This window comes from Bombus affinis, chromosome 15 (genome assembly GCF_024516045.1).
Source record: "Bombus affinis isolate iyBomAffi1 chromosome 15, iyBomAffi1.2, whole genome shotgun sequence".
NCBI lineage: Eukaryota > Metazoa > Arthropoda > Insecta > Hymenoptera > Apidae > Bombus > Bombus affinis.
In genome coordinates this window covers 1,008,522-1,036,462 of record NC_066358.1, presented here as the reverse complement: position 1 = coordinate 1,036,462, position 27,941 = coordinate 1,008,522, and the positions used below count along the sequence as shown (strand labels likewise).

Genomic DNA, 27,941 nt, shown 5'->3' with positions numbered 1-27,941 from the left:
GTAACCTACTCAATTGCTGAAACTGAAACGCTAGAAGATGAAAAATAATTTTGCTAGGTAAAATTGAAAGGTTTCAAATGGTGTATGATCTAACGTAGATGCTTACTCCGAAAGTGGTTGCATTTTGAATATTTTGAAATCACCTCTATTTTTTCAGACAGAGTCATACACTTTTTTACACATCAATCGATACGTTTCTCGATTCAAAAATATTAGGATATTTCTACCTGAAAATGTTTATTTCTAGTTTAAAAGATATTTCAATCTTAATTTTATCAAATTGGATGCAACACAGTTCCAGAGTTATAGCTTGTCCTAGTTGCCCGAGTCATGTTGTATACATATGCTATACAATCCAATAATTTAATCCTCTAGCAAAAATTTAATTTCGAATTTTTCTCATATCTAGGTACTAGGTATAATAAACATTTTTATAATAAAACACAACAGTAAAAATCAGTTTTATAAGACATATAGATATTCTAGCATACAAAGTTGTACGTTGTGTTCACAAAAATCAAGAACTGAAATAAGTGACTAAACTAAAGTGACTACTAAACTAAACAAATTACAGTACTTACATACAGGTTGAATCAATAAAAAATACTATCTAGAATAACTCGTTATCTATTTTTATACGAAAAACGGTTTTATCGAAAAACGTCTTAGATAAAGTATGTTGCATTTCTAACGTCTCATCGGAAGAATGTAATTTTATTTTTTAAGATATTAGTGATTTGGAGCTTTTTAAATGGCATCGCTTTTATTATTAGTCGATTCAGCTGGATATTTTCTATAAAAAAGTATTAATTTATTTACACTAAAAAAACCATTAGTTTAGCAGATATTTTAACTTTAATTTGTCAAGTATAACGCATGTAAAACAAAGATAAGCACAAGAATACCGCTTTACGTCTTTCCTTGTCTCTCGTATATTAAATTTCGACAAATTAAAGTTAAAATATCTTCTAAACTAATAGTTTTTCGGTATAAATAGGTTAATACTCTTTTGCAGCAAATGTCCAGTTGAATCGATTAACAATAAACTCGGTGCCATTTAAAAAATGCAAACTCATTTTAATATCGTAGAAAATATAAGATATTAGAAAATGAATTTATATTCATCCAATGGTTCCCTTAAAATACAATATAATTCATTTAATACATTTTTCGATAAAGCCAATATGTAAGGAGTTATTTTAGACAGATGTTTTAGATATTTCTTATTGACTCACCCTGTATGTGCGATAGATGTTTAAAAACGTTAGAAAGCTCTTTTAGGATATCTGGCCAAATGGAAGAAATTCTTACTGATATTTGCTGTATTTGTTTTAAGTTTGCACAAGTCCAACCGCAAAAGTAACTCTAAATTCTTGACCAGCAATGTACATTTAAATATCGAAAAATAAGTTTTAGCGAAAACATCTTTTGAAAAATATATGTTTTCTCTAATTTTCCATCAGTATACACGCTCACAAATCTTTTACTGTATGAAATCTCTCAAAGCAACATCACTCATCGTTGATATCAGAAGTCGCCAATACCATCGGATTTTTCTCGTTGAACAAACTATCGATCCAGAATCGGATTCTTTCTAGTCGTTGCCACTTTTAAAGAGTCTCTTTGTAGCGATTCGAATTCCAACTACGATTCGTTAGTAATCGATCGATTAATACAAAAGACCGACACATTGGGAAAACGTTGGGTTTTGAACGATCGTTAAGCTTGCTTTTATGGCGAACGATGCGACAGCGTGGCGTCCGAGCGCGTGCAAAAGTGGTTTTTGCTTCAAAGCTTTAAAGCTCGAATGCAAACACACGTATGATGGTTTCGTTGGAAATTTTGTATAACTAACGTGGCAGAGCAAACGTCTTCATTTGGATTTCTAGAATTTTCTCCTAGTGCTTGTTTCCATGATTTTACAGAACAGTGGTGATAACTACGTTACAGATATTAATTAGACAGCTTATTTGTAATAAAATAACACCCACGATTTGTTCAATATTGTAGAACGGTAAAGTAATATTATTATTGTATTATATTACAGTGCATGTACTCTTTAGTGCCATCTTTATTTACATTAATCTTTATTCTAATTTGATTAAATTAGAATAATTATCATATTTTCAATATTAATTTTATTACAATTATAAATACCTCAAAGTCTTAATTATTCCTTAAACAAATATTTAATAATAACCAGAAAACGATAAAACAAATATTAGATACATACAATACAGGAAACATTCGATAATTGCACAAAAATCGGGGCTCAAGTGTTACAATTATGGAGATATAGAAACGGTTCTATTCCTCGAAACTGAGATCTTAAATATGCCGAACGTAGAAAAGGATAACGCTAGTGAAAGAGAAAGAAAGAGAGTCGAAGCGTTCAGCAAACATTGCAGGTTTTTATTTTTGATTTCTGATCAATAGAGACTTTACCGAGATGTTTTATTATATTTTTCTGATTAAAATAGTACCAAACACGATATAATTTGGAGCATATTTGTTTACCTGATGAATGATAACTAAATACGTATCAATAAGTAAATATAATGAAAATTATACCGCGTTTGAACTCATTTTAATCGGAAAAATTACATCAATAGAAGTTTAATTTACACAAATACATCAATAGAAGTTTAATTTAAATAATGACACAAATAAAAATGTTTTATTTTTAAATTAGTATCTACATACGTATTTTTTTAGCAATACCTGACATTGAACCATGTTACACAACTCGATCGAGGCGGACCAGCAAGTTTCGCGGTGCATCAGGGTAACCTATCTCTGTGGTAGGGATAACAACTATGCAAAAAAAGCAGATCTTTTTGTGCAATTATCGAATGTTTCTGTATATATATTCTTCTTATAATTTAAGTTTCTATATAAATTACACAAACGGAACTTCATTTAAAACCATCGCCAAAACCACTACTTTGTTACTTGTAAAAATTTGAAAATTTATTAACACAATCTCTTTCCATTCACAATCCTCAATCTTCACACAAGTACCACCATATTATTTTTCCCTAATATTTAATTGAATATCTTTTCTAAAAACAAAATTAGTGTTTTTGCGTTAGATCAAAGACAGAAAAAAAAACATTCATTCTTGGTATTTAATCAAGCAAACAAAGCAAATAAATTAAATAAACTGTTACAATCGGAAAATAAATTAAATACAAGTCAAACCAATTTTTATAATTCAAAAGGCGGTTACTACAAGTCCGTGACGTTTGCTGTTTCCACGGACAATGGATCTATGTTAGAAACGAAGTGGTAATTACTTTAAGCATCGCGCAAGTCAGATCCATTATCGTCCGCAGGAGATGCAGACAAATCAAGTTAGTCGACAAAGGGACACGGATAAGAATATAATCACGCTGTTGAAGGTCTCTGATCTTTTTTATTTCTACGTATATTTGCCACACAGAAGAAAAATTCAATTCTGAAGATCAAAACTTGTCTGACTGCTCAAATGATCACGAAATCTATCAGTATTCACCGTGACGAACTTCTATATGTTACGTTAAGCTTTCTTGATTAGAGTTACTTGTAACAAGTTCTGTGACAAGCACAGAATCTGAGTTTAGTAGGTTAATTTAGAATTTGAAACTACCACTGTTTCTTGGTAATTTCAGAAATTTGTGTTATATATGTTTTATATAAATGTTGAATATAAAAGTAATTAAGTAATTATTAAAACTGTAAACAAATTTTTTGAGTTGTAGTTCTTTGTTAAGTTTTTTGTGCGATATGAAAAAGTTTTTAATTCTCTGATGATGAGAAAATATTTGATATGCGAGAAATACATAGATCTATACATGGAGAGAGAAATATCAATATTTAAAAATATTATTAATACAGTTATTATTAATATATTAATATATTATATTATTATTATATTCATTATAAAGTATGTATTTAGATACTATTCGAAGTACTATAATTTGCATTACATTAACACTGTAAATTCACTATAATAATATCGTGAAAACTAAAGTTTCCAACTTCCGAGATCATCCAACAGTTACAACAATATGAACATAAATTTCATTATACTCATTATATTTGAGAAATTTTCATTTCTAACTAATTTTGAAACGAATAATTTTCATTGCATGATTTGATGCAACCAACCTACGTATTTCCGTGAAACAGAAATATTTGTATGTATGTCTGAGTTAGAAAAATTAAAATATATCAACGAAAATATTTTCCAACAAGAAAACAAGCAGGAAAGACTGGCATATTGTGTAGACATTCTAATTCTGGCATTGATAGTAACCTAACATAAAAGATGTAAGTTTTAAAAAAGTGGCTTTTTAAAATTTACACAGAAATCTTCGTAAGTTATTTCAATGACATTATAAGGTTGACTTTTCGCGCGTATTCCCATGGAGCGTCACAAAACAAGTGAAGATAGTAGTACAAGTAATAGCTTTGTCCTCTGATGAAAGATGATTTACAGAAAAACAAACAGAAAAATATTCTCACCCGTTTAAAAAAGTTCCTATTTTCTTCTCCTATACACAACAAACAAAGTAGATAGGTAGATAATATACAAAATATTAGCAAACTGCATTCGTTCAAAACAGCATTTCCGATGAAAAGAAAACCGAACTTCGAACTTGAACATCCCCCGTACCTACTTGTATATTGGAAATTTTCAGTTCGCAATAACTTTCAAAATGAATAACTTTCAGCACATCACACATAAAGTTGATCTATTAGCCAATTTATTTACAAAATTTTTGACAAAAACGTCAATTTCACAAATTATAAAAATTCGAGAAAGATAATAAAACAATGTAATCATCATAACAGTTTTCCCTAACGTTATTATGATCCTTGAATTTTTATATTTCCCGTAAATAAAGCAAGCTTCTAATATTTTAGGAAAATAATTAATTAATTTATTTAATGTAAACATAATGATAAATCATGTAGTGACACATTAAACGTATATGTTCATATTAAAAACTATTTTCTAGGCCTGGTATCTTGTTTCTCAAGTGAGTAAATGATCTTTCTCTATTACGTATATCCAATTTATTAGGTGTAATTACCAGTTTCAGTTTTGCAATTTTCTTTGTATATTATATATATTATAACGTACATGTTCTTTGTGTTCCTATGTGTTTGTCATCCACTACCGCCTATCAGTCGTGGACTGGTACAGACTAAATTTTTTTTATTTGCAAATTAAATCTGTTTACTGACAATTGCAATTAAATTAAGAGATATAATCTTTCTTTTATCTTTTTCTGTAGAAAAATGTCTGAAATTCCAAAGCAAAGAGAAGGAAAATGGACAGAGGCCGCTGAGGCTTTCAACGTTCCAAAAACCAACTATGTGAAGACGGCGTACGTATTGAATACACAAATCAAGAAAATATTAGTTATTCTACTTGTAATATAATGTAAAAATAAAACTCGAATAAACATGTGTATTCTAACATCTAAATGTTCTTTTTTTAACATTATTGACCATTTAGACTGAAAAGTTTATTAATTAAATATCTGTCGGTATTGGACGACAATTTTTCGTTTTCTACAAATTATAACATTTTTACTCTTGCAAATGACTATTTGTACTATAAACTAATTAAAAAAAGTTTGATTTTTAACAACTCTAGCTTAAGCTATAACAAAAAGACTTAGATTGGTTGATACTGTACGATTCGTCCCTACATCGATAATTCTTCCATATTTTGCTCAAATTTGAAATATTTTATAATATTAGAAGAATTTTAATTGAATTGAAAATGATCGGAAGAACGCAACAGAGTTAAGAAAGTTCAAATCTCTTGTTCCGTATAATGTGGAAATTGACAACGTAAAGATTATGAACGAAAGGGATGATCCTTTAAAAGAGAACATTCGATAAAAAGAAAAGCAAATCGTAAACCTAAAGATCTCTATTTAAACCACCATTTATTTGTAACATTTTGGACCAGAATCGTTAAACACTGGCAATCCATTGGTAGATAAATAAACCATTTGATTCAAACTTGCCGTAATCGCATAAATTTCGATACATGCGTCTTCGAATCCGCGTATCGGGAATTTATTTTCCCAGATTATCGTTCGTAATCATATTATTCATAGCCTATGCCGGTGTTTCATTAAATAAACACTGATCTACAAGCAGAATGCTATTTAAGATTGAACCGTCGACCACGAAATAACAAGTTAATGCCGAAGTTTAAAGAGCGCAGCGACGTGTGCTAAAGAGGCGCTAACACCGCCACGACCAACTGCTCGTTTTATTATGACCTATGACTATTCGATTGGCTATTATTCACTTGAGAGGAATACTAACTCTCTTCTATGTATATACGGCACTTGAATCGAAACGATGCGACGCGACGTTGCGTTTTGACGCTTCGAAGACGACACCTCCGATCCTGGCTTGTCCCAGAGATTTATATTTTGATGCTGAGTGGATAATAGAATGGAAAATGGAAAATCGAAGAATAACCGAAGATAGTCTGTTTTGAAATATTTCGAGAATAAAATTACGTAATTTTGCAACTCTAAAGTGCATGCTGATGTCATTTAGTAACGCACCTAGAGTGGTCCATAAAAATATTCGAACGCTGTCGAAAACTTGTTATGTATCTATACAGAGTATCCCACAGACACATTTAATAGATAATCTTTGCCAGTGTATTTTATAGGTAAACTTAAAAATAAAATGTCATATAGCAAAAAGTCGATAAATGCTTCATAGAAAGAAACAAGATACATAATGTTCATGATACGTGTTGATAGAAGATACACCTGTTTAATATTTCTATACCTAATTCTATCGAATTATACAACGATGAATGTACACTATAAAGAAATAAGACATAATCGCTATGAAATTTGATATAAATCTTGCGTTGATAAAACCAAACGACACTTCAAAATGCACACATAAGTACAATATATATATCATGTTTTTATTATAACTTTTTAAGAAAATATTTATGGACTTTTTGTTATATATCATTTTAGTCTTATTTTTATTCATAGAATATACTGGCAAAGTTTATAGAATAAATTGCGGGACACCTTGAATATTATATAAAACTTTTGAAACTCTATTAACACTATCACAAAATATGGCCATCATAACTATATTGATAAAATTTGAAACGAATTTAAAAACATATATGAAAGTTATTTATTGGATATTATACATTTCACAGAGATCAGCAAAGTATTTGAACAGTCGACTATTCACTATATTATTTACCATATATATTCACTACATATTAAACCACAGTATACAGTGAAATTATATTTAGAATTAATTGTATGTTTAAGACTACTGTTCCTGTTGCATACTACTTTACTAAGTGCATATTTGCATTTTCGGATTGATTTCAAATTTTACTATTCTAATCACGATACTCGTATCTCATTACAGTGCTAATAAAATTTCAAAAAGTTTCGAATAATGTACATAACATATTGATAAAAAGATCCTGTAGTAAGTATCCGAATACTTTCATGTATTACTGTATGTTTCCTAATATAGCACAGTCACAACATTTATTGCGTGATATGTCGAATGCATTTATACTATTAATGTACAAAACGTTGGTGTAAGCGAATATGGATTAACCCGCTATCCTCAAATAGGCAATAGGTTTTATTAAGTTACACTATAACCTGAATGTCCTAAAATTATTTATGTTTACATGCATACATATGGTCCTTCTATATCTAAGATCATATTATGTGAATGTATTTTTAAAATTTTAGATTCCAAACTTCTACAATGTGTATTTAATGACACATTTGTGGTTCTTCGGGTTTCGATGGTATTTCTAGTAGTACGTTGCTCTCTATTTCGTGAAACATTTCTGTTCACTTCTTCAGAGCAAACTTGAAACTGTCTAATTCAGTGTCCGGAACGTCTGGTCGGAATAGTTTCAAGTCTGCGTTCAAGAAGTGAACTGGTTTATTCGCGAAACGTCGGAACATAATGCAATGTACTATTAGAGATGCGATCGAAAATCGAAGAATGACAAATATTTTAAAAACTGCTTGTCATATAACGAATAAAAAAATTGTTGTGTTTTCACGATATCGTTTACGATTCGCTTATATGTTTTATGCATGTCAGACATGTAGTAGTAAATTCTTTTCCTGAGTAGTAAGTATGATAAAATAGGATACTCTTGAAATTATTTTAGTATAGTTTTATGGTACATAAATCATGCATGAATATGAAATTCGAGAATTTTTCAATTGAGGGTGCGATCTTAAATGGATAGTGGCAGAAGGTAACAAATCATAACATATGGGAGATAATTAAATATCTTCATATATATATATATATATATATATAATTAAACATTTCTAATGTGAAGCCTAATAATATTAAAATTGAGAGTACGGAATTGAGCGAATGACCTTGTAAAATGAGAAGTTCTAACATATGGAGAATAATCGGAGGTAATTAGTTTTTAACTTTTCGAAAATAAATTAAAAAATTTTTCGATATGAATCATAGGAATTTTTTATAGAGTTACATAATTGAAAGGATGGCCATTGTAAGTGAAAAATTATAACATACAAGGAACAATTGGATATAACTCGTTTAAAAAAATGTTTCCGGAACTTCAAGAAATTAGAATTTCATGTGAAAAGTTTGGAAATTTCTTAATATAAAGTTGGAAATCTTAAAATTCAGGTTTTCTGAAATTGAACCGATGGTCATAGAAAATAATAATTTATCATGTATGTCATTTTCAGATTTTTGGAGAGCACAGAAAATTTAAATTGCGAAAATGCAAATATTCGGACATTTTAAATCGGAAATTTTCAGGATACTTGGAAATCTAGAATTTCGTTATCACTGAATTGGGGTTGTGATATTTTGAGGGAAAAGAGTTTGAAAACTACGAATTTGGAAATTTTAAATACCTAGGTTTCGCGACCTTTAAAGCCACACATTTTTCAAATACGGATAATTTGAAATAACTGCATAATATCTTAGCATTAAGATAAGCGAAATAAAAAGTTGTTTCGAAATTAAAGATAAATGCTAAGAAATATATCTGTATATAACAACAAATCTCGGAAAGTAGAAAAACATGTTTCTTGGGAATTTAACAATCTACAAATTGAGTAGTAATAAAAAATGTGAAAGTGGAAATTACATAGTCTACATATTCTTTAAATTAAGATACATTTCTAAAAATCTGAAACGTGACGGACCTTAAAGAATGCAATCTTTTAATAAACTGAGATCTGTTCAAAAAGCCTAGGTAACTTGGAAAAATAGTAAATATTCAATATAGTGATTTTCAATCGTATAATATAATCAAATTTTTTCTTTAAATATATTTACACTCTTTATGCATACTTATAGAATGTTATTTCCAAAATATATGTTCTGTCAACTTTTTTATGGCTTCCATTAAAAGACATTAATTCAGATATTAAAAGTTATTAAATCTTATTCACTACCTCTAATTTCAACTTAAAAATATATTTTGCATATAAAATACTGTGTACACTACAATTTACTATCAATATTAACATTTATCGTTAATTTCTTTCCAGTATATATACATACAGAATATTATTTACAGAATACTATCAACTTATTCTTACTAGATAATTTTATTACTTGTCTTTAATTTTTTCCCCATTTAAAAGCACATGACATATAACATCTTAATAATCATTCATCGTTATTCCTTTAAGACTGCAACATTGTATCGTAGAACGTTAATTTCCCAGAATTCAATAACATCATGCTTCGAACAAATTCCCAAAGTATACTAATACTTCCGTTAAATCACGCAACATCGCATGAACGCCGCTGCACGATATTATTGAATAACATTTTCCTCGCAATAACGAACAGCGAAACATTAATTCTCTGTAACTTACTAACGAAAACATGTTTTCGATAATTCCCGAACGTTCTTCGCCAACATTTCTGATAAAACAACTAAACGTTGACTAGCATTAAGTATGTATATAGTTAATTTAAAATCGCATAATCGCATGTGTTATACCCGGATACTGAACACGTGCATTATTTCTTATCAGTTTTCTGTATTTCCAGAATGTTCGTTCGATACATTTGCTTTGTTACGATAACTTTCGCTCTGCTATTTAATTCAATTGTTCTCGAGAGCTGATTGTAGACAGAGTAAAGTTTTCAATGATATCTTTTATTTGTGAATATCATAATATATATCTGCTGCTTAAAAGTTTAGTATGTGTATCAGAGAAACGAATTGGATTGTTTAATGGCAAACGTATAAGTGACTATTCTTATATATATGTTCTTATATTTATAAATAGACAATTAAGTTTTATATATTTTAAATTGGCATGTGTACATTATTAGAGTAAAATGTGTGGTTTACTGACAATATTATTAATTCTTTATTTTCATATTTAACCATTCGACTTTTAAATATAATATTGTTAATTCTTTTGTACTTTGTACCTAATTTTATTCATCTTTTTATTCTTATTTATTTTGTTTTTTTCGAAACATAATTCACCTCAACTTATTAAATTTTTTTATTTTAACATTTCACTATATTAGTAATCAGTATTCTCGAGAATTTTTAAACCTATTTTTCGAATTTTAATTTACTCTTGTCAAATAAGATATCTTCGAATAATATATAATAAATTTTAAATCGCCTTTTGTATATAAAATTTAACGCACTACAATTTACCAAGTTATCAAATTTTTTAAAATTTTTTATGCTTTTTTCCGAAAATAAATTTCTTAAACTTTATCTCAAGATTCAAAAGCTTTAAACAAAATTAATACAAGATTTCTAATGATTTGTCCTAATTTATGTTATACTACCTCGTCGTAATCGTAATTTCTACGAGATAATTTACATATCTCTATGTTGAGACAATGAACTCGCATAATAGTAGGTATGACATATGTCTTTCTCGTCTGAATATTATTTATCGAGGTTACGTTATCTTTTATACATTTTATTATTTTATTATTCTTGTATTTTTAATAACTCATAGAAACATCTATGTACAAAGTAAGATATGCAAAAATGAGGAAAAGATAGCAGTAATAATTTCATGGAATAAAAATGTATAAAGTTTCATTCTTAGAAACTAATATGCATATTTGTTTTTATGAGAAAATATTTTTAATCATTTAACGAATTGATTAACTTACTAAAGCTGTAGAATGGTTATTATCCACACACTATCCGATCTATCACCTGAGTACCTACATAGTACCTGAAAATACACAATAAAAAATATTAGACCAAATATTATTATTCGATTGAGAAGTAGTTTAGCATTTTATATAATTATCGAAAAATTTCCATCATTATATGACATATTCGATTTGAACAAATATTTATATTTTAATAAATATGTGATATAGAATAAGAGAATTAAAAAATAACGTTAATTCGAATAATTATCGAAATGAAGAATTAATTAACGCAAAGAATTCTAATGAAATACTATAAATATTATAATATTCTGTTTTCATTATGAAATATAATATGGAAGAAAACTATTCATTCGTATATTCTTTTCATTATTGTTTATTATAACTAAAATAAAGTGGAAGATGATGTTCGGAAGAAGATGTTCGGTATTAAAATCTAGCCATCCTATAAATCAATAAATTTAATATACTAGGGAAATATTTTTGGAACTATCAGATATTTTTGTGTTGTATTGATTATACGTGAATTAAAACTATTTATTCTTGTACAATTTTAAGTTTGGGAAAATTTTTTGAAATTCCCTATGTGATTTTGCTAATTTTCGTGTTATTTTCCTGTAATTTCTTTACTTTTATACCTTATGTGCTGCTTTATGATTTTGTCGCATAGAACAACATGAGTATTATTGGAGATGTCAATAATAATAGTATATGATATATAATACAACAAATTTTCCAAACAAATCTATATAATAACATACCGTTCACATTAGGAAAAGGTGAAAATGTTTCAAATACTGTGCTTTTAATGAAAAAAATAGCCCTTTAATTATAAATAAAACAACACCAACAAAATCTTCGTGAAACACGTAGTCTTTGCTGATATTAGACAATTGAGGACGAATAATTGTTAATACATTTTTGTTAATTCCATGTTAATAATTCCATGATCTTCATCTGCACCAAAAATATTACAAACTGTTATTAATACCTACAAAAGAAATCCACATGCCCAGAAGAAATTAACATAAGATATTAACATATTAGTGTAATGTATTGATATGTATAACCTTTTAGGTATTATTATACCTAATGTCTTTTCTGACATCGCATTTTCTTTTCTTTTATTTTTCCTTTATAAAAATATAATAGATTATGTTATCTTTTTAAACGTATGTGACAATTTAATGAATACGAAATTTGATGCTGAAAGGAATACTATATCTAACGTCTTTGTTATAATTTATCTAATTTAAAAAGTATATAGATGTATGTAGGTTTTCGTGGCTGACTGTATATTACATTATATTTTCCCCAAGATGCTGCAATTTTTGTGTAAAATTTATCAATCAACACATAATTTAGAAATTATTCAAATACATAGATCAAATGATTTATCTTGTAACTCTTCGTTTCTTAATCCTGTTACGTTCATTCGATCATTTTCGTTCGGTTGCATTTTTGTAACATTAAAGAGTATCTCAAATTTGAGCAAAGTATGATAAAATTGCTGTTGGTACTGTGATGGCAATGATTTTACAATTCGATTTCGTGAAATATCGCAATATCGCAAAATAAACGAAATCATTTTTTCTCTAATTAGAGATATAAGATACATACATCTTTCAACGTTGTTCGTGTCCATGATCAGGATATCAATAAAACAAATACGTATCTATACTAGATAATAAAAATATACATCCTATAGGAAGACTACAGGAGTCCTTTTGTTTATGTTTAGTGAATTTGATGTCGTACTTTTCTCATACTATACATAGGACAGATGATTAGGATATGACTGATCAAGTTTTTTATGTTTGCTAACATATGAACTAACATAAAAATTGAAATATGAAAATTCGAAAATCACAGCAAAGTTAATGTCTTCCGTCTAAATTCAAATAAGAAACTATGCCCATTAGCAGCATCATGAAAGAAACTACCAAACTTTTTAATGTTTTTGTATTGAAACTCCCGTTTCAATTCTATTTCACATTCATGTTTCCTTTTGTCTACCGAAATGCACCGTGCAGCTCTAACATCGAGAATCGCTCTTCAATCATGGACGAGCCGGCTCTGTGCTATTGTTAATTGCCTGTCTGGCATTCCCAGTACCTGACACACGGTGTTCAAATTAATTACCGGAATCTATTACGCGTTCCGTCAGTCGGTACACCTTTCGTCATTGCTGTGCTTTCACTTTTGGTATTCGAGCAGCTATTTCCAAGTAATATGCGATACTTTTAGTAATCATCTGTATGTTTTGCTTGCTAAGAAATCCTTAATATTTTCAAGTATTATTTTCTAGAAATAAACCATTGTTATTACTCATCGTTGGAATGGGAAAAAGAAAAGAAATCATCCTTGTAAACTGTAATATGGAACTAAATGAACATAATAAGACTTTTCGTCCAATTCATTGAATATTTTACAAAAAGAGAACTACTCTAAAAAAAATGTTGGCGTTCCTGAAAATTATTGAACTTCCTACCTAATATAAGATAACATGTTACATACTGATAATGTAAAACAACCACTAATAACCATTAAATGCCGAAAATTTGAAATAGAAGAAACAAAGGACCACTGATGAGATAAACAAAAACATAAATATAATTTTTCGATTTTTATACATTTGTAGGAAATTTAAAATTGCAAAAGTGCACAAACTGCACGTAACATGCAAAACTACATAAAATATCAAAAGTATAGAACTTATTATAATATTCAGTGAATGAAATACATTTCTACATTTCGTTTCTGTAATAAAAATACGAATTTGCATAAAAATCTGCAGTTTGTTGATAATACTATTACGAAAATATTCGAATACTTGCGGATAATTTTTCTGAATATACTATGTGTAATATATACGAAATTTCTATACATATATGAATGAATAATTCAAAATATACAACGGCTATTTGGTAATTACTTTCCGTAACATTGAAATGCCCATCTGTCAACAGAGATGTTGAATTGGAAAAAATAGTCTATAGAATAATACTAATTTATGGAATAAATAGATAAAATAAAGTTTAATATGTACATACTGACTTCATATATTCAAATGAATAAAGCTCATATAATACGGTTTTTATTAAAAAAATAAAATTTTATTCGCTGTATTTGTAGAATGTTCGATCTATACAGACTTCAATTGCTTGTCTCTTACATTCTTTTTACTCAATTTAAAAATTGGGAACACAAATACGATGATTTTCATTAGATGAAATGGTGAATCGAGTAGAACACATCGTTTTAGCTCTAATTTCTTCACATCATTTACATTTGTATTTTTAACTACAACAGTTCTTAAGAAAATGTTTTTTTATATTTATAAAATAATTGTAAATTTCAAAGTAATTTAATTATTTCTCTATAAAATACACTCAACGTCTACGTATTTACCGCAGACCTATGCGGAAGTAATAAATATAGTAACTAGTGTAAGAAATAGTTTAATGCACTCACCTTTAATTGTGAAAAAACAATGGTCAGGAATAAAAATCTACTTCAAAGTTTCAAAATTTTCAGATTGTAACTGTAACCTTTAAAAATATTGAAATTTAAATTTTAAAGTTTCATACTAAAACATGTTGATCTTCGAATTTCCCAATCTCATGGTTTCTAATTGAGAATACTCAAAACATTAACATTTTTTCCTCATAATTTCCAGAACTACTCTCTGAGATCCTCTCTTCCGCAGAAAATTGATTTTCGTTTACTACACAACTTTTTCCAGCTATAGTAGAAATTCCATTATCCGTGCTCCCATTGTCCTAATACGATTTTATCTCTGCTATTCAAACGTATTATTATCTGAACGTATTTTATTTTACAACGATATGTTTTGCTATTTTTTGAAACAGAAGTATTTTCTATACACTTCATTATAACATGATACAGTACAATGTATTGGCGCGTGTATGTTAAACTTTACGTTGTTGAAAATGAAAGTATACATAAAATAAAAAACATTAAGATAATTGAAAATGTTAAGGATTCGATTCCATTATAAAAAAATAGGTATTAGAAAGTAACAGATTATGGACACTGAAAGATAGAAGGATGTAATTAAAGATTTCCCAGAACAATTATATATATTTACCTATTAGACAATAGGTTTTAAAACTTTTTGAAACATTGTATTTAATTTCCAAACTTATCACAATTCAAGCAGTTATTTGCAATTTGAAGGAGCCCACCAATTGTGGTTTTTAACTACTTAAATAACTCCGATAAAAATTTGATTCTGCTAATAAATAAATTATAGACATTTTTGATACGTGTACAGATACATAAACCTTAAAGTAGAAAAGGTTAACTAATTAATGAAGAATTATTCAGACACTATTAAATGATATTTTCCTCAATGTATATATGTACTGCTTTTCAAACTTCTCCGTTTAGTATATTCAGCAACTTGTTAAAAATAATCGCAAGAAATTTCAGTGAATATGTTTCTTGAAATCTTGAAAAAATAAATCAGAATGAACAAAACGTACAATTCTACAGGAGAAACAGTTCTTTGAGAAACAACGATTATTCATTTATTAACTAATTTAAATAAGAATTTATTTGAATAAAATATTCAATAAGAACAGCGGCAAAAATTTATCAACAGGTAAGAGAGGGAAGATCACGAGAGAGAAGAAAATTGAGAAACGTGTTCTCGGAATAAGGAAAAAGTAAACCTGCTTATGATACATACATTGTCTAGAATAATTGCTTTGCTAATGTAATTCAATCTTCGAAATAAAGGTTTATGTAGCCATCGTATTAGAAATTTTAAAAAACATTGAATTATTCAAAATTATTAAATTAAGATATTTAGAAAGATTCATATTTTCAAAATTGATTAAAAAAAAATATGTTTTTTGCAGTCTTTTCAATTACAAGATATAGAAGTTTTAAGAAAAAGCTGAGTAAGGGTATTAAATAATTTCTATAACAGAAGAATAAATAATAATTCATAATAATAGATAGTAGTTACCTTATAAATAATATAGTGATATCTACTATCCTTTCTGAAATATATAATAAATATTACATATTTAATAATATTTGAATTAATCAATATTAGCAAAATATTCGATTTATTATACTCTAAACATTTATTTTACATCAGATTTGAAGAGAAGGTTTTATTTCCATCAGATTTTCTATCGCTTTTACCATTCGTTTTCGATTTTTGCGTTATTTAATGCCCTTCTTTTCAACATGCATTCTTTGAACAAATACTTCTCCAGTTTCCATTTCCTACAAAATTCTCCATCCCGAACGATGGAGCCAACTTAGCCTGCATGATTCCTCAGAGACTCTTTCCATCACTTCAGACACCACTCTTTCATGTAATATTCAAAGCTATGATCATCAACAACCGGCTTGTGATTTTACTGAAATGAAATAGTTGAAATATTACGTCAAATGGAATTCAGGATTTATCAAAGAAATTTCTCTACGCATTTTCGTTTACTTTATATCATTAATTTTCTAACACTTTTCGATTTAATTTAAATGGTTCTCAAATTGTGACACAACAAGAAATAAAATAATTCTTTATTAAGAGTAAATTAAAAATATGGAATAACATTTTGTCATATGCGCCTATGATTTAAAAAAATTATTCTTTACTGTATACTGTACTGCTACTGAAAGACAGACAGTACAGTGCACAAGTATTTAAACGCCTAATACATCAACATCAAAATCTTGATATTTTTGTAAGTTTTTGTTCAAAATTATGATTTAACAATACTTTTTCTATAGTCCATTCCTTACTTCCAATCGTAATTAAAATAAAATACTTAATAAAATTTAATCTGAAACAATCTGCGTCATGCAAGTTACATATTTGTCTGTAATGAGTAACTGATATTTCAGTAAATTCATATGAATTTTCAGAAAGAAACACGTATTTCAGTTGCTTTAACATCACAATTCACTTAACTTAGATTTTCCTGCAAGAGTAATTTTCATTCATTTTTAAGTATTGCCTTTTCATTTATACTAATTGATATTAACTATTGTTTCCATCGATATCTACTAACTGTATATAGTTGCTTAAAGAATAGCATCCAAATTGGATCAAAGAGTTTGATTTGAAATCAATTTCATATATTTGAAAAATTTCGCTCATATATATTAACAAATGTTACTTATGATATTTAATAAGAAGTGAACAATGTAAGCATAGATTACTGATTTAATAAATAAATGTTACATGAATATAGAGTGAGCGAACTTATCAGTTCCTGAATGTGGTTACGAGGAGGAAAGTAGTCGAGGGTTAGGTTGGGGTCGAGGGGAGTATATAATTGTCATAAATTATAATTATGGTTGGAGTGATGAAACATTGTACACAAAATTGCATTGATTAAATCTAATTATCACCTGTATCTATCTCATTATTCTGTTACAATGTTAAAATGTAATAATTGACCAAGATCTTCAGGGAAACGATTGATTAAAAAATTCTGTTCATGTAAGAGTACGACTTCAAAATTTTTTAAAAGCCATTTACATACATAGAAAGTTATAGATTGGTAATGGATTAATATTTGTGTATTGACACATAATGTTTTGCTTTGAGAAGATTGTAGATGAATTAGTTAGAATATTCCGAAAATTCTGCTAAGGATTGACACATTGCATGGAATTAGAAAATAGTAAAAATAATGATGGTATACGTAAATGTGATGGAGAAAAATAAATAGATATAGAAAAGAATTTAATTTTATTATTCAGAAGAACTATTTAACTAATGAATTTTGTATTAGAATACAAAATATCTATAGAATTTTTGTAGCTCAATATATAAAATGAAATAATAATTTTGTAATATATTCCTGATAATTTTTCAGGTCATTTCTTCTAATTTTCTACAAAATTGAACGAAATTATGAAACTGGAATATATCTGTTTATAGATAATGTCAGCATGAATTTGGTACAATTTTTAATAATGTGATAATTTCTATCATTTTATCTTTCTCTCTTCTTATTTTCTAACGTTGCATAAATACATATAGAATCAAATTGCTCGAATAATTTACAGAGCATTGAAAACATCACCCTTGATATCGCAGATACATTCGTGTTCAGTGAAGTAAAGAAGCATGATTTTACTGTTTTATTCATTCTTCCTACAGCACAGAAATAATTCAGGCTAAAAATACTCAAAATTATCATAAATTAATGGATGCGGGCACTCAAGGGAGCGAAGAATTTAAGTACATCAATTATTCGTTCAGGAAAAATCTGTCTACGGCATCAGAGCCGACATTTTCAGCATTCTGTAAATTATTAAAGCGAATAAATTATTGAAACTATTGAATTCTTGAAAATCGTACCAAGCTTTGATTCGCAGTGTTTGTAAATACAATTAGAAATAGTGTCCACTAGCCAGATTTGTCAAAGAGAAAGATTAAATATGTGCATGAAGGTTATTGTTATTTAAATACGTGCTTATTTAATGAATATTCAAAATCGATTTTCTTGAAAGTAAAGCCTCATATGGAAAAATATACTAATATATACTACTAATATACTATAAATATACTAATTGTAGTAATCTACTTTTACATGAAAAAACATTTTTTTTCTCCAATACCTATAACTAAACTGAATTTTTATATTCTTATTTCAATTAGCTTACTTCCTATATTTCATATTCTTGTGAAAATAATTTTAAAAGTAGGACTCGGGCAGAGATTTTATTTTATTATACGGAGTGGCAAGCACATAGGTGATCAAACTTTGGTCCACATTCTGTTGTTCCTAAAGATGAAAAAAGGTCATATGAAGATGGACCTGAGAACTTTTTCTCTGAGATGTTGATACTTTTTGATTATGATGAAGCATTTTAGGAATGTTTAAAATTACTTAAGAAATTTAAATTTATCATCTTACATTTTATTTCAATTCATTTTACCATCTATAAAATCATCTTGAAATTTTCAATTTCTTTATAGCAAGATCGAATAGTCTTATGAGCTTTCGCTCAAATACTCAATAGTTCAACTTACTGAAAATAGAGGGACATTACTAACTACATAACTGTTACAATTACATTTTCTTGTATCCAGAATTCAATTTTTGGGTAATAAAATATTCTATTATGTTGGTTCTACAATTATGAAACAAGAAATAAGCTTATCTTCCATGGAATGCATCCTTTCTCCAATGAATGCAATTCATTCTTTTCGAGGAATGATTTCAAACATGGCATACTTCATTCCTTATGTGTTAATGATAACGATAATATAACATTTTACAATCATTTCATATTAGTAATATGTAGTATAAGGTTTCTCCAGCGGACTACAGTTATTTGAACCAAAGGGCTGCTTCGCTCAACAAATTTTTAAGCAATTTCTTCTGGTCTTCAACATTGAACAATATGTGTTGCCTCTTCCCGAAGGACTACCCAATTTACGTTATTGGAAACGTTGTGTTAATTGAGCCTTCTGACTGAACTCACTGAACTTTGAAATTTAGTAAGCTTTACTGAATTGATTGGTATCTGAATACTATTCTGACTTGCGAGAACTACTTACTTCTGTTCTTGATAGTCGTTTCTTCACTTCTCTGACGGCGGTTCTTTCTACTTTAGCACAACGCAACTCTAAACTGTGACAACTAAACTCTCCTCTCAGTGACCCTCGCCCCCTCCAGGAATCATCCTAGCTTCAAACTCTGATCAAGAATCTTCAAGGCCACTTATTGGCCTACTTCTCTAAAAACAACGGCCAATCAGCATCTTTGCGAAACTTCACGATTTTCTTCCAGAAATCCGTTCCAGGAATCATTAGAAATGGTCTCTAAATTCTAGGAAATTCCCTCCAAATTCCGACAATTGATGCCAGTGCTTAACACCAGTCAAGACCCTTCGGATTTATACTGTAGGTGTGTGTGGCGCGCGACTTTTCTAAGTTTCAAGTGCTCTCTCATTCAAGTCCCTAAGAGACTCGAAATATACCATGGCCGTGTCACAAACTATGATAGCGGTGATCACTAATAATAGTTCTTTGTATTGTATATCGAGGATGGCGCTTCGAAAAAAAATCTGCTTCCCCTTATCCGACGAATTATAATCTAAATAAGACGTAGTGTAATTGCAATTTTATGGATTCAATTTTGCAGAGGTTACAATGTCTGTCATTATAATCACTGTCCCTTTTTGAAACGTTCATAAAACAGAACTATTCAAATTTAAACTAACAATTGCTAAACGTAAATCATGGAAATTAATTTACGCGTGTAATTCACGTGAAAACATAAGTTTCATTTCACAATGGAATCATAACGAATAAATTTGTATATCCGCACCAAACATGACGCACTGCGACCACAAATTTTAAGTATGTAATAGACATGTATTTTTGGTTAACCTTCATCGACGTATTTTTATATGGAAAGAATTTAATTATAATCAAACTAAATCATGCGATTGAGAAAATAAAAATCTGACAGATCGTGGAAGCATATTTTAAGTTGGTACAGAGCAACTAGGTTTTTGGACGTCAGCCATGCATCATTTTAATGACACGAGTGTCTCTGAATGCTGTGGCCGGACTTTAATGCGATTTTGGCAGCAGTCGTACGCGAAAATTGCTGCTGGTCGTGATTTGAAAATAAATTCGATCTTTAAATATTCCGGATCGTCTGAAAAAAGAATTTCTCGATATAAAAAGACGATGTGTTTATTAAAAGCAAACAAACTTACTAAAGTTAGTTATCAGACTCTTGTATTATTAATCAAATGAATGCTATGTACGACTTTGAATTTATTTTATTATTATAAGTACGGCATTAACAAATATTGTTATATTAAGGAACATATTAAATAAATATTATTATATATAATAGTATATATAATATATAGTAATATAAGTAATTAATTAAAGATACATAAAATAAACTTAATATAGGAAGACGTAAGTAGATTCACTGCATCTTCGTACAATGCTGAGTACAAAGAGAATAAAGACTTCTGTTATATAAAAGCGAAAGGATATACAAAAACAAATATTCCAATTAAATGCAAAAGGACATTGGTAAACTATGCAATAAAAACAGACCTAAAACAATTGAACATTCCTAACAAGGAACTGTTCTATATATCAAAATTTTAGGGCAAGAGAGTATAGGAACACACATAATCTACACACTCAAAATCGATAAAGAAGATGTAATATAGCTACACAAATTTACACAAAAAGCAATGGAAATAAGAAGAATTTTCTTGGACCTGTGAGAAGTCAAAGATATTAACCCAAAAATCGGTGTCCTAATCTAAGTTAGTTCCAAAACGTGAAAACTATATAGAAGCTTCGAAATATGTTAATACTAGTTAAATAAGTAAATCTGCAAAATTTATATTTAAATGAGAAATTAGGCTATGAAAATTTATTATAAATATATTTCTTATAATTATTATGAATATCTATTATAAATTTAAAACATGCATATACAATATATATGTCGGGTTGGCGTTAAGATTAGAGTTAGGGTTAAGGACGTGAAATGAATCCCTATTGGCGCTAGACGTGATCGTTATGCGATATAGGAGATATTTACTAGTGCAAATATGACTATGATGGAATTGGACAAGTAATCGCGATAATTAGATACTCGAGAAGCTAATGACAATGATCCTAGGCTCAATAACGAATCCGCGGTCAACGGGATGACGAACTTTACCCTTCGTTAGCGTCTAAGTTACACTGTATGTTAGAGCAAGGCGCAATTATTACGTATACGAAAGACAGGTCGATTACTGATGAGATCGCACTAGAGAGTGACTCTCCGTCGCGGTGACGCTGTCGAAGAAAACTATGATGGGTGTGCCTAAGGGCACGAGATCATCGGATTCGCGGAGAAAAGTCTTCGTTCGAAGGGTGAGGGAAATTGACGTTGCTGTTAATTGGTCAATTTCCATGTTGGTGGTTAGAGAAAGATATTAGCTGTCCTTGAGGAAAGTTGCTAGCGAGAAGCGTTGTTCGTGGAAGGATAGATTTCTCTTATCTTCCCGTAGTTGGGGCACGGGCTATTTGTCTATTTGAAAGACTTTATATAATTGAAACTTAAGATTTATAACAGGTCCTCAGGCTAGCTAAACATATACTGTGGAGATGCGTTGACATCTGGCAATCATCTTACCCGAAGAATACAGTCTGCGTGTGGCGAGCCACAGGACAGAAACCGTTAGAATGTTTACTGTCGCGTGCCGCTACAACTATTTCTTTTAAGGAGAGCTATAGAATTACTCCACGCCTTTGTTAGGCAAAGCGTTCATCCCTTAACCGCGGCTACGTTCGGCGACTGGTTGTCGCCTCGAGCCCAAGCTCACTATCATAAATCTCGAACAAATACAATCGGGTTGAATGACGACAATTGCTTAATTACGGCTATGGTAGAATCTAGATTACAGTATTAAGGAGTTGTTCAAAGTTCCAAACTTCAGTAACTGGTGGTGCAAGCGGAAAGAGGGTGATTCTATGCGAAAAAATATGTCGAAAATATAGAATAAAAATTTTTCGTTTGAGGCTTTGTTTTCGAGAAAATCGACTTTGAATTTTCGCTCGGTACGCGTGCACTTTATTACGTCTCGTTATTACGGATCTCACTGTATATCGTTGTATCGATTGACGTTATGTTGATAAACACTTCCAATGTGACCAAAGTGTTTTCCTACCTATTAACTTACTACCCGACTTTTATCGCTATCCACTATCAGTACCTATTAGTCTACCATCATGTCTACATACAGCAATCTGGAATATACGGACATGATACCTCCGTTAGGTGCGTGTGGTGGTAACGCATCAGCCGCAGTTGATCATTACAGACACCGGTATCCCAATCGTCGACATCCTGACAGACGATCTACAGTAAGATCCGTTATAACGAGACGTGATAAAGTGTACGCGTACCGAGCGAAAATTCAAAGTCGATTTTCTCGAAAACAACGCCTCAAACGAAAAATTTTTATTCTATATTTTCGACATATTTTTTCGCGTAAAATCACCCCCTTTCCACTTGTACCACCAGTTACCAACCACCCTGTATAATAAACAAGTCTTCGAATACAATACACGTGTTTCAAGTGAAAGCAACAAATTAAATGCTGACCTAAAGATCTTGCAAAGAATTCAATAAAATGCTTTGAAAATCTATAAACTTTCTCATAAAGAACATAATATCTATATTAAAAAGCAAAGACACAAAATTCAAATAAAGGACTAAAATAATACATGTATCGAATTTTGTTTAATCTAAACTATACAATAACCATTTATGCATATTTCGACGCTCCTTCATATTTTTTAAAAATAATTCCTCCAATACAAAATAACGCTGATAAATCATTATATTATATTTATAGATTAGTAATTCATACAATTGGACATTTAACAAATCTGTTCAATCATAAAAATTAGCGAATAGTGCCACAGAAGAAACAGTAAAAGGTTCTAATAACAACCTTTTTCAAATAGAACTTTAAAATAGGGCAATAAATAATTTCATGTATTTGCTAGCGAAAATCGTGAAATCCGTTGAGAGCGCATAAGAATTTCGATGGTTTTAATGCGACGCAAAAATTGAATTTCTGAAAAATTTCACGATTTTTCCATTTCATATATATAATATTTTCAAGTAATTCTGGATAAAATTGGGGAGATCATGCACGATTGCGGAACAAATTCGCTACGTCCGTAAATATATCGGAAACTGGAAATTTCAATAAGTAAATAACGATTATGAAAATATTCGTACGCCAACATAAAATAAGCTTTCGTGATTATTCAACGAAATTAATCACATTGAACGTATAAATTTATTGTACAAAATGCTTATCTCATTCGTGATTAATTAATCCTTAAAGTATCAGACGATTTTATGAACAAACGCATATATATAATTGTATAATGTTAGGAATATTCTTCCATAAGTTAATAAAATATATGTATATTTTATTATATATTATAGTTACAATCATAAAAGTATATAATTGCATATCACAATACAATAGAACCTCTATTGTCAGAGTACTTGTTATTCTAACATCATATAAACATTTTATTATTTTTATCCTTTTCTTAGTATAAAAGTTGATATTATATGTATTATAATGATATTTACAGTTATGTTATAGTTATATATATATAACTATAGTATTGTCACGTAAAATAACAAAAAAATAAAAAAAGAAATTTAAGATGAAAAATAAAAAAAAAGAAACTTCATTTTTTTCTAACATTTGATTTACAATTTACTTCCGACATCTAGAGGTGACTTTTCAAGACTGACTCTTACAACTCGACTTCCGATCGGAATCGGTTATTTTTCTTTTGTCACTCCTCAATATCTCCACTATTCTCGAGTTTGTTAGGCGTCCGCGACTGTTGCCACACACACCTTCTTCTCGAACATTCGGCGGAAGCACCGTTGGAATATTGATGGTTCATTAGGCACTTCGCTTCGGCGATATATATTGTTACCGAGTGCCACCACATCTTTATTTCCGGTTTTGAACTGAGCCAGTCGTGTCAGTAACGTGAACAAAAAGCCCTAAGAGATATCGGATAAACCATAAACAATGACGTGAGAGTCGAGACTTCGTCGGGCCCATCAATGTGTCGTCGGTCCTTCAATTGAATAGTTCCGTAGAAAAGGCCTACGTGACCCTAGCCACGAACGGTTGCGGAACACGTGCGTGGTGGGCCTAAGAAAAGACAAAGGGATGGTAGAATAGTCAGTGTCAGTGGAGAAGCCAGAGAGTGTGAATCAAGAGGTCAGAGAGTTCGAGTTGCGTCGTCGGGAGAATGTGGTTCGCGTGAAAGAGAGAGCGTTGGATCCATGGTAACAAGAGTTGCAAATTAACTATTGAGTTGTCTAAATTATAGTCCGTTATTGTGATTAGTTCACGTTAAACAACCATCGTTTTTCTGTTTAACATCTGTACAATCCATTTATTGTAAATAAATCATCATCAATAATATTTTATTTCTGATATTACATAGCTATAATATAATATATGTGTGCGTGCGTGTGTGCGTGTGTACGTGCGTGCGTATATCACGTATAATAATACGGTTAAATTAATTATAATGTAATTGTTAAACCAATTCAGAAAATAGAAAATCTAGACTGGAAATAGACAATATAGAAAATGGTAATAATGTAGCAATAAAATATAGAAATATATAGGATGCAGCCGAATAACATATAGAATTAGCATAACATGTAACATAAGGTGATTCCTTATCAAAGTGAGAATAAAATATTTCGTTTTCCAGAAAATCGAAATGAAAAATCTATTATACATGAGTATACCTGAACGTGAGTAATTGCGGACTGAACACAAGTAAAGGAACGAGGAATAAGTCAAAAATGTAGAATAAAATTTTTTCACGACGCCTTTTTTCCGATGGAAAAATAAATTTGAGAATTTCGCACACGAGTATACTATGCCAATCCTTAACTAAACACGTTCAAACTGTATTTTCTTGAAAATGAAGGCTTGAACGGACAAATTTTATTTCTTACTTATCTTCGCATGTAACAATCTTCTGCTGATTGTTTACTCATACCCAGTCGGTAATTAGTTAAGTTCAAGTATACTTCACAAATTTTCAAACTCGATTATCTCAAAGACTAATTATAAGCGTCGAACGATAAAGTGTTGTTCTCACATGTATTTTCTTATTTTTTCGTAAGGTGTCACCTCATGCCCGCTTGTACATGTTATTTTGAACCCTGTATAATATTGAAGGTATTCTCGCTTCAAGTAAGTTTAATACTAGATCAGCTTGCAATATATAGCAAATCATGTTACATTATATACATAGCATGAATTTATAATTCAAGTAATACTATGAAACTAACAATAAGTACGCTTAACAATAACAATAATAAACATTAACAATAACAACAACAAGCACGCTCCCGTACAGCGAGCATTATATATAAACGAATGTAGTGATGTAAGATGAAAGCGTTTTCTTCATAGCTTGATATTTTAATAATCAGGCAAATTTTATCTTTCTGTATCTTACTAATTGTAGACTGAACACCGGCGTAAACGTATTGTCATGTATAATAGACAAAGCTTACGCTTCCATGAAGCGACATTTCGTGGATAATGAGCCTCAATAAAGTTCACATTAATTTTGCCAAAAACATCTGTATGTACAAATATATTTTTTATATCTCCTTTATAAATTCTAATTCCTAATTGTTCGGTACAATTAGTTACATCTCTTTTAATTGAATTTTATTGGGCGTGTCGATTTCGGTACATTTACAGGCAATCACTAGAATCAATCAATATTCTGATTATATTCGTAAGTAAATCAATCGTGCGCTTTCTTCTAAGTTTTCTGGAGATGTCCGAATAGTTTTCGCTAATAGGTTCATGTGATTTTTCATTTTGTTTGGTTGAGCATTGATATGGTTTGAATTTCCCTCTTGAACGGTGGGTGAGATATTGTGGATAGTTTCAGGAATATTCACGGGAATCAATTTAAATGGGACATTGTATATTCTCGTTTCTGTTAGATAGTACTGCTAGCAATGTAGTGTCTTCTTTTGACATAATCATTATGGCCCTCGCGTACGAGGTTCTAGTAATCAAGGCGCAGGGATATTGTATAGTTAGCATTAAGGTGTTAGTAATCTCATATGTCAGTAGTTACATGCAGAATAAGTAACACGGAATAGTTAAACATGAGGAATCTAAAGTTTTAAATGATCGTAATTCCAACCACATACAATTACAAATAATAGTCCGGTCAAAATAGACATTTCAAATAACAAAAATTCCGACAGAGCTAAATATTGGTAGACACCTTGGGTACGCCAGTAGAAATAAAGTGCCAAAAGTCCCCATTGATTCCATGTGTGCTAAAAAAGTTATTCAAGGTCAAAGTCAAAATTTTCGGATTTTTTTAATTTTTCTTGAAAACGGTAAGTTTTATCGAAAATATAGCCCAGACAAAAAATGTAGATCATAAAATTATCTACAAAAATGTTTCTTTTTCCCTAAGAAGATACACTTTTTTCCTAAGAAGATACACTTTTTTCCTAAGAAGATACACTTTTTTCCTAAGAATCACCATTCCTAAGATATCGCCATTCTAAAAGTTGCAGTTCTATTGTCCACGTGGCGACGCTCATATACCTGCTTTCCTGAAGTGGCTTAAGTGAAATACTTTTAGTGTTGAACGTTTCTTTCGAATGAATACATGTATTTATTGCTAGCGTCTACTATTACAGTTTGTACCCATTAATATTTTTAAAAAATATCACAATTGTGTTTTATTTGCAATAAACTTTTGACGGAAGGTGAAACTGTTACAGTTAGTCGTGGAATGAAAACTTTGATCGATGCAAGTATCGAAAGAGGCGATGAGTTTGTTGATTATCTGAGAAGTGAGAAGTCTGTAACCGTACCCAAGGTATCTACCAAAATTTAGCTCTGTCGGAATTTTTGTTATTTGAAATGTCTATTTTGACCGGACTATAAGGCGAGTCACACAAGTGCCAGTCGAAAATCAACTGAGACTCGAACTGCAGGCTCTTCGACCACAAATACGATATCCATCAATTATGAAAAGAAAAAATCTCAAATTCTTCATTTTAATGAGTTTTATGTGTAGCTCTAGTGTAACATACAGTAAAGGACAGATTGAAAAGTTTCCAGAAACGTAGCTAGTTATTTTATTCGTTATTGTTATTATC

The 27,941-nt window shown here is 29.8% G+C and overlaps 1 protein-coding gene across 8 annotated transcripts in view; it reads right to left on the bottom strand.

Moving 5' to 3' along the window:
- Nucleotides 1-27,941, bottom strand: part of LOC126925022 (octopamine receptor beta-2R-like) — a 543,796-nt gene that overhangs the window by 107,703 nt on the left and 408,152 nt on the right. For 7 of the 8 annotated variants that reach the window (XM_050740130.1, XM_050740128.1, XM_050740133.1 and 4 more), the window contains one exon: nucleotides 11,188-11,252. The exons of the other annotated variant lie outside the window; for it this stretch is intronic. The gene's annotated coding sequence lies outside the window, so the exon portion shown is untranslated. The remainder of the gene's footprint in view (nucleotides 1-11,187; nucleotides 11,253-27,941) is intronic. 8 annotated transcript variants of the gene reach the window in all.